Source organism: Schistocerca nitens, chromosome 3, assembly GCF_023898315.1.
Source record: "Schistocerca nitens isolate TAMUIC-IGC-003100 chromosome 3, iqSchNite1.1, whole genome shotgun sequence".
NCBI lineage: Eukaryota > Metazoa > Arthropoda > Insecta > Orthoptera > Acrididae > Schistocerca > Schistocerca nitens.
This window is the reverse complement of record NC_064616.1, coordinates 183288644-183298111: the sequence shown is the minus strand read 5'-3', so window position 1 is coordinate 183298111 and position 9468 is coordinate 183288644. Positions and strand designations below refer to the sequence as shown.

Genomic DNA, 9468 nt, shown 5'->3' with positions numbered 1-9468 from the left:
ACAACGCTGATGATGATTACGAAAGATCATGTAAAATTATGTGATAACGGTGTTGTTGACTGTCCTGTATATTTTTTTAGTCAATAAAACCCTTTACCTGTTTATATCAAGTCTATAATTAGATGAAATTTATTAAAATTGTTTATTATTTGAAAGAACTTATTTTTATAGCCATCAGCTGTACACAAACTTTATTCATCACTGGTTTTGGCACCCATCACTGGAAGTTTAAACAACATAAAAGCCACAGTATTTACAAAGCTGTACAGCAAATGGATCAAAAATGCATACTTCTCATACAAGACTCATTTGCATACCAAAAACAATGTCTCACAGTGGTTTGTAGAAACGTACATCATTTAGCATATGTCAAATCAGACAGATAGGTTAATCAGGGGAGGCCATTCCAGCAACAATGCACGCTATTAGCTGGTGGCCCCTGACGTCACAGTGAGGCCGAATAGTGCAGTGCATTAGTATGATTATACAGCAAATGAGCTACACTACAGGTGCTCTGGTGTTTTATTCATTCATTTCACTTTCAGTTTGGTTCCATACACAGGTGGACAAATTAGAACAAGTAGCATGGCAGACGAATTACACATTATGACTGAATAAGTGGTAATTAAGCTGAAAATAACATTCATATGATGACAAAGCATGTATAGTGTGTTCCAGATTCCTATTGCTGTTTACCAGATGAAGATGCAATCCATAGCTGCTTCCTCCTCCTGGCACATTTCTTCATGGTTTACAACTTTGCTTACTGATTCAGATGCCTAATCCTTATAAATGTTCTTGTTCTTACATAAAGTGCAATAACTGTCATGAACCTTGGGAAACTTTTGTTTCAATATAAAGCACAGAGACCATATTACCAATATATGATAAATCGGCAGTTGTTTTAAAGGCCTCTTCCTCTTCTTTGTTCCGTCGTTTACAGGTCTGCAGCGCTCTCCCCTGGTCTGCAGCTCTCTCTCCATTACCATATACTGGTAATATTTCAGCGCAAATAAGCAGAATACTAAGAAAATATAAAGTGAAAGTAATCTTTCGCCCTCCTGCAAAAATTTCGGCATTGTTGGCATCTGTCAAAGACGACCTAGAGCTGCGCAAGGCAGGTGTTTACAGAATTCTGTGTGAATGTGGCAAATCTTACATAGGGCAGATGATGTGTACTGTGAATGATCTCATCGTAGAACATCAGCGGCATACTCGCCTTCTTCAACCTTGTAAGTCTGCCATCGCCGAACACTGTATTTACACTGGTCATGCCATGAATTACAACGAGACAAAAATTGTCGCCCATGTATCTAACTTTTGGAGTTCTGTTATTAATGAAGCCGTGGAAATCGGGCTGTCTGACAATGAGAGTCTTATTAATCATGACGACGGTTTCCAACTGAATTCGGCACGGAATCCAATCGTCGAAAAACTTCGTGTCCTCTGTAGCTGGCGTAGTTCTGTGATGGAACCGCAGGAAGACAATCGAATTGATATTGATGCGGTGAGTTTTCACCAGGGAGGGCACGCGGCACAGCAGAATCAGATGCACTCAAGTAGCGCATGCGCAACACCAAGTGAATCCACCACACATGGGCCGGAGGGCCCTTATATACCTGTGAAAATACCATGATAATCTGAGCAGTAGTTTTGGAGATTAGCACATTCAAACAGACAGACAACAATATTACAGTTTTGTTATTTGTGTAGGTAATAGGAATTTATTTAGTGACATACCAGAGGGTGAAAAATTAAAATTAATTGCAAAAGAAACCACCTCAAGCATTTTATATATTAATATTGGCTTCAATAGCCAAAAGAAAGGAGGTTGAGAGAGAATTACAGAAACTTGCAAGTCAGGGCAACACTGATTAAAGTAGTAGCATTTTAGTAATCCATTGGTTGTGCCAATGCAGATGGTGGCATACTCTTGGTTTTGAATTCTAGACAATTCAATCTATTTCTGTATCAAGAAATTCTTCATTTAGAAAATATTTATGAATATCATCACAAATTTCAATGTGTGAAACCAGGTCAAGACTGGATTTAACTGCTGGCTTTTACCAAGACCTATAGCTCCCAATTCTAGAAAATACAATACTTTTTATATGGGGTTGGTTGGCTGGTTGTTGGAGTTAAAGGGACCAAACTGTGACGTCATCAGTCCCTTCATCCTACGTGTATCGAACCACAAATAATCTCCTGAAGAAGGAGAAAAAAAGGCAAATCTTCGGAAGCCCAATTGTAAGCGAGATACAGTAAAACAGAGAGAAGATCAAGTGAAGTAGGAGGGGGTAGAGAAAGAGTGTAAGGTGAGCGAGCCACGCTGCCTGGAATGCAGTTGGAGGTCCCCAGAGCATGGTATGCTGTGGAAGATGCACCCTCTGCATCCCACCAGCACCACCTAACTGTCCATTACCCCAAGAAAATGGGCATCATAGACAAGACTGTAAAACTTAAGGAAAGATAAAACACTAAAAATGACAAACATAAAATAACAAGGAGAATAAAAGGGTGGGAAGGGTAGGAGCTAGGCCAGACCACTGAGCAAGGGTCACCATGGGACGCCTAGGTCAGAGCAGGTGAGAGGTGCCTTCCAACCCCTCAGGCAGTCAATGAGGCCAAAGGGCCCCACCTCAAACAGACGTGTAGAAACCATCTTTGCAGATGAAATGTAAAACCAGGTCAGCCGCTTTGGTATTGTCTGTTAGCACCAGAGATACTGTATCAAGAAGGTTAAAAAAATCACATCCAAGCAGCCAAACTTGGGCAGTCCAGTAGTACCTGGGCCATAGGCAGTCACAACATCGGCAGTAAGATGGGTCCTCATGTCGGAGACTGAGGCTGTTGGGTCAGCCACATTTGGTCAATGTGCAACTGACAAAGGAAATTAGATTCCTTGCAAAAAGTGCGAAGGGAAGACTGCCATGTGGTTGGGATCTCCTTTATTGCCCTCAGTTTGTTAGGGGCAAACCATTCTGAGCTCCAGAAATACAACAATTGATGGTGTAGAGTCGACCAAATGTCCAGTTCTGGGAACCCCATTTCCAAAATTGGCATCCTGGTAGCTAACTTTGCCAAATGGTCAGCATGTTCATTCCCTGATATCCCCAAATATTTAGTACTCCAAACAGATGACTGGCTGTCCAGCTTGAAGGCGGTCAGAAAGAAGATCCTGGGTAGTTTTAACTAATGAGTGGTCTAGAGCCTGAAGACTACTCAGATGGTTGCTTCAGTTTAGAAGCATCTTGCCAGTACAAGAACCAGCAAGGCTAAGGGCCCTTCTGATGGCCACCAATTCAGCAGTGAAGACACTGCATCCATTTGGCAAGAACAAGAAGTGTAGTTCACTGCACCTTGCATGAAAAAAAAGTTCATCCATCAACTGCTGAGCAATCTATGTATACCACTTCTGAACCTAGAACTCCATCTTACAGAGTGGCCTTCGGACCACATGAGCGGTGTCTACTTTCCCCTGCAGCTGGGTATCCAGGCACCCACAACTACTTTGGTGCTGGCCAATCCACGCAAAACGTATCCCACAGTACAAAGGAAGTGAAATTTTATGTCATCCAATTTGCCTTTAAAAAATTGTTTTACATAAATGAAACATAGCTACAGCCCCTTCTGTAGTTAGTTTTTCGGTGAAACTTTTAGTTTTCACGTAAAAAAAATAAAAACCATTGTTTTGGGATTGCGTATGTTCTCTGCTGTGCAGTCTCTCTCATTCAATTTTGAGGAAACTATTTTGTATTAAAAATATTATTTTTCCACATATTATAGTCACACATTGAAGCTTGATAATGAACTTTTTCCCTTTTCGCTATGGCTGGTAATTATTGTGATACTTCGAAGTAAAGGACAACATCACACATATTTTGACAAGTTTGCATTGAAAAAAGTAGTCACTGGCTAGATTACGTTTGGTGGGTTTTAGGACATAAGTTGCTGGGTATGAAATGTAGCTACCATATTGAAATTGTTTTTAATGGTGCAAGGGGTGTCATGTCTGTTTCCATCCTCAAGAAAATACGTGAGATATAATGGAGATTCTCCACAACAAGGTTGGCAGGTACATACTAAATGCCCGGCCATTGCTGCCTGCTATGGCCTGTTGTGCAGAGTGTGAAGTTGCCTTGTGTTTTTGTGCTTTGTATGCTGCCATGGCAAAACACCATGGCATTAACTGAATCTTTCAGTGATAAATCAAGACAGATCCGTGGTCAGGATACACATACACACTACTGGAGCTTACACAATCGCTCTCTGATAAGAGGCGACAAAGAGCAGAGATACTGTAGTCTAACAGCAATCGAGGCCCCAGGTCTGGGTCTCTGTTGTGGGAGGTGGACCTCCCTACTAAGAAAAAGGACATGACAGTTTGGATGCTTAGGGGAGATGCAAATATGTATAGCATAACACCTGATTTGTAGTGGAGGGACCCCAGCCTCTGCGAGTAGGGCTACCTAAAAGGCCCCTGTTGCAAGCTGGACCCCACAGTGGTGTAACAGGTCCAGTAACCACAATGGTGAGGATGAAGCTGAACAATATGCCAGACTTTCATAATCAAAATGGGACAGGATCAGGGCTTTGTAAAGCTGCTGAAGGGTAGTGCAGTCTTCACCACAGCTTTTGTTACTGAGGCAGCGAAGATGGGGAAGACATGCCAGCCAGACTTTGTACACCATAAAGCGATAAGTCTGCACCACACTGGGTAGTTGGTTGTCAAGGTAAAGTTATGGATGTGGACGAACGGTTCGACAGTGACAGAAGTGCGTGATGCAAGTGTCGGCAGCAGAAAACAGAAAGCCATAGGTGAAGGCGCATGACTGGACTGCTTCCTGCAGTCTGTTCAGCACACCTCACTAGAGGAGCCACAGTAAAAGCAAAAATTGTGGGCATACAAGGAGGGTGATACTGAAGACTCCACAGCTGCTGCTACACCATTTATGGCCACTAAAAAGAGAGGGACACTCAATACAGAACCCTGCAGGACCCCATTCTCTTAGATATGGAGGGTACTGTGGGAAGCACCAAATTAAACACAAAAAGTGCAGTGCAACAAAAAGTTCTGGACAAAAAACTAAAGTGAGCCTTGAGGCTCCACTCACTTATGGCAGTGAGGATGTGTCACCATTTGATGTAATGTGACTTCTGTAGGTTGACGAAGACACAAATAAGGTGCAGATGTTGGCCAAAAGCTGTCTGGATGGCAGACTCCAGGCAAACTAAATTGGTTGGTTGGTTTGTGGGGTTGAAGGGACCAGACTGCAAAGGTCATTGGCCCCTTTTTCCACAAAATGAAAGCAGCTGTCAGAGGGACAAAAGAGATTCTTTTAACGAATCTGAAAGCAATATTTTATCTGTAGATTCTAAAAATAACCCCATAAAATTTTGGTCGTACGTAAAATCTATGAACGATACAAATAATTCAATACCTTCTCTTGCTGACAGTACGGGTAATGTAACTGATGATGATAAAACATAAGGCTGAAATTCTAAACCTAGCTTTCAAAAACTCGTTTACGGTACAGGACTGCAGCACCATTCCCCCTTTCAATTATCGAACAAATGAAAGGATGGCTGACACAGTGTTTAGTGTATCTGGGTGTAAAACAATTAAGATCCTCAAGTGCCAGGAAGGCATCTGGCCCAGACGGTATCCCCGTAAGATTATATGTTGACTATGCTACAAATATAGCACCATTCTTATCCATCATCTATCAGAGATCATTGGAACAGTGGAAAGTTCCACTGGGGTGGAAGGAGGTCCAGGTCATAGCAATCTATAAAAAGGGTAGAAAATCAGATGCAGATAATTACCGGCCAACTTCACTGACATAGATTTGTTGTAGAATCATGGAACATATTTTGTGTTCAGACATAATGACCTTTCTAGACTCTGAGAAGCTCATCTGCAGAAAGCAGCACAGTTTTAGGAAACAGCGGTCATGCGAGACACAGCTGGCCCTCTTTGTGCATGATATACAAAAGGCTCTAGATACTGGCTCCCAGATTGATGCCATATTTCTCAACTTTTGAAAGGCATTAGACTCAGTTCCGCACTGTCACTTGCTCCAAAAAGTGCGCGCTTACTGTCTATCTGATGACATTTGCAGTTAGATAGAAAGTTTTCTAACAGACAGGGAGCAGTATGTCGTCCTGAACAGGGTGACTTCAACAGAAACAAGTGTAACTTCAGGTGTGCCCCACGGCAGCGTAATAGGTCCGCTGCTTTTTACGATTTACATAAACGATCTGGTTGATGATATTGACAGCGGCATTAGGCTGCTTGCCGATGATGCTGTAGTCTACAGGAAAGTAGTATCACACGAAAGTTGTGAACAAATCAATGAGGATTTGCAGAAAATAAATGTGTGGTGTAATGACTGGCAGTTATCTCTGAATATTAGTAAGTGTAACCTACTGCGTATAACAAGGCAAAAATCCCCATTAATGTACGAGTACAAAATAAATGCCCAGTCTTTGGAAGTGGTAACATTCATCAAGTATCTGGGTGTGACTATTCGAAATGATCTCAAATTGAATGATCAGATTAAGGCAAACTCTAGATTGTGGTTTATTGGTAGAATCCGGAAGCGCTGCCGTCCTTAAACAAATGAAATAGCTTACAATAGTTAGTTCGTCCAGTCTTAGAGTATTGTTCGTCTGTATGGGACCCTTCCCAGTTGGGTCTGATTCAAGAGACTGGGAAGGTCCAAAGAAGAGCGGCAAGATTCGTGACTGGTACATTTAGCCATCGTGAGAGCGTTACAAATCTCATAGAAAGTTTGAAGTGGGATACACTTGCACAGTTAAAAGTGGACAGTCCAACGAGATCTGGACCACTGACAATGCTGATCCGCAGCGACAGAGAGGTGCGGTCTCGCGGTGCAATAAATGACCGTGCGTCAGCCAGGTGTGGCCAATGTGTAGACGGCAGAGAACAACTGAGTCCTTGCGAGAGGCTCGCATGGAGGAGCACCACACATCTGTAGTCTCCTTGATGACACAAAGCTTGTTGGGTGGAGGCAGGGTGCGCCATTTATCACCTCAGGTAGCAAGGACTTTCTGCCGCAATACTGACTGGAGATCACATTGCTAAAGGCCTATCTCCAGGGCCAGTTCACTGATAGCCTGTTTGGCCAGCCTGTCAACACGTTCATTACTTGGGATGCCGACATGATCCGGGGTCGACACAAAAACCACGGAGCGCCGCAATGGGCAAGAGTGTGGATGGACTCCTGGACAGCTGTCACCAGACGAGAGTGAGGGAAACACTGGTCGACAGCTCGTAAACTGCTCAGGGAGTCACTACAGATGACGAAGGATTCACCCGAGCAGGAGCGGATATACTCTAGGGTGCAAGAGATGGCTACAAGCTCTGAAGTGGAAATACTGCAGCTATCCAGCAATGAGCATTGTTCACATTGAACCCCAAGACTAGAAGCATAACCATCTCTACCAGCAACCACCAAACTTTCAGTGTAGACTACCGAGAGCCGTGAAACGAGGCAAGGATGGAAAGAGAGCATCGGCGGAGGGCCTCAAGAGGGACTGAGGCTTTCGGGCCTCATGCCACATCCAGCTGAAGGCACGGGCAGGGCGCATACCACAGGGGTATACGTATATGGGCCCGGAAAAGAGGTGGGAGAGGGAAAAACTCAAGCCCAGAGAGAAGAGACCAGATGCGAACCGCAATCATACAACCTCAATGCGGCTGCCATTTCGGAAGATGGACGACCGAGTTTGGGAACAGGAGATGGTAATTTGGATGCCCAGGCAAGCGACAAACATGTGCAGCATAAGCGGCCAGTAGTCGGTGGCACCGGATCCGCAATGGAGCGACACCAGCCTCCTCAAGTAGGCTGTTTACAGGGCTGGTGCAGAAAGCTCCAGTTGCGTGTTGGATCCCGCAGTGAAGTATGGGGTCAAGCAACTGCAACAAGGAAGGCGATGCCGAACCATAACCCAGGCTCCCATAATCGAGACGGGACTGAATCAACGCCTGATAAGTCTTAGAAGGGTAGACTGATCGGCACCCCAGCTGGTGTGACTCAAGCAACGAAGAGCGTTAAGATGCTGCCAGCATTTTTGTTCAAGCTGCCGAATATGAGGGAGCCAAGTCAACCACGTATCAAAAAGCAATCCCTAACACCAATGCGCCTCCACCACAGCAAGAGGTGCACCATCAAGGTAAAGCTGTGGCTCAGGGTGAACAGTGCGATACCAGCAGAAATGCATGGCGCAAGTCTTGGCGGCCGAAAACAGGAAGCCGCGCATTACGGCCCAAGACTGCACCTTGCGGATAGTGCCCTGCAGCTGTCATTCAGCAACTGCAATTCCAGTGGAGCTGTAGTACAGGCAAAAGCTGTCAGCATACAAAGAAGCTGATTCGGGATGGCACGCATGGAATGGAGACTCCGACGTTCCAACCGCTCTTTCAGGGAGCGGAAGGCCAGCGGGTAATTCATAGAAGCGGAACTCTGAGCGTAATGCGCTGCTAAGAGTTCTGCAATCGTGTCAGATGCAGTACACACTGCTCCATTCAGGGAAAGCCCAGGTACGCTGACGGGGGTCTGATAGCCATAGTGTTGCCTAATCTTGGTCCAAACCTGCGATGGAGGGGTATGGATGCCAATGTTGGAGACATACCTTTCCCAGCACTCCTGCTTCCATCGGCTTATAAGGCATTGGGCTCGGGCACGGAGCTGCTTAAAGGCAATGAGGTGTTCCAGTGATGGGTGCTGCTTATGACATTGGAGGGCCTGCCTGTGATCTCTAATCGCCTCAGCGATCTCTGGTGACCACCAAGGCACAGTCCTCCACCGAGGGGACCTGGAAGAACAGGGAATTGCAGATTCCGCTGCAGAAATGATGCCGGTGGTTATCGCGTGAACCACCACATCAATGGCGTCATGAGAAAGAGGCTGAATAGTGGCAATGGAGGTGAACAAGTCCCAGTCAGCCTTATTTAAGGCCCATCTGGGGAGGCGCCCAAAAGAGCGACACTGTGGCAGTGACAAAGATCGGAAAGTGGTCACTACTGCACAAGTCGTGATGCACACTCCATTGGACAGATGGTAGAAGGCCAGGGCTGCAGACCGAAAGGTCGATGGCTGAGTATGTGACAAGCACTCACTAAAATGTGTGGAGGCACCAGTATTTAAGAGGGAATTGTCGAGCTGTGCCAACACTTGCTCAACGACAGTGCCTTGGCCTGTTGCCACCAATCCACCCCACGAAAGGTTATGGGCGTTTAAGTTGTCCAGTAACAGAAAAGGTGGTGGCAGTTGGGTTATCCGCGCCGCCAATACATGCTGTGGGACATCAGCATCCAGTGGAAGGTAGGTACTGCAGACAGTAACAGCCTGAGGTATCCACATCCTAACAGCGACAGCCTCTAAAGGTGTTAGAAAGAGGTACACACATGCTGTAAAGAGAGTTTAGGACGAAGATGCAGAT

General features: G+C 45.1%; 1 long non-coding RNA gene across 1 annotated transcript in view; it reads right to left on the bottom strand.

Annotated features, from left to right (window-relative positions):
• Window positions 1-499: 499 nt before the first annotated feature.
• The window catches only part of LOC126248127 (uncharacterized), a 31587-nt gene continuing 22618 nt past the window's right edge, over window positions 500-9468 (bottom strand). The window contains exon 5 of the long non-coding RNA XR_007545421.1: window positions 500-1619. This is a non-coding gene — a long non-coding RNA (uncharacterized LOC126248127). The remainder of the gene's footprint in view (window positions 1620-9468) is intronic.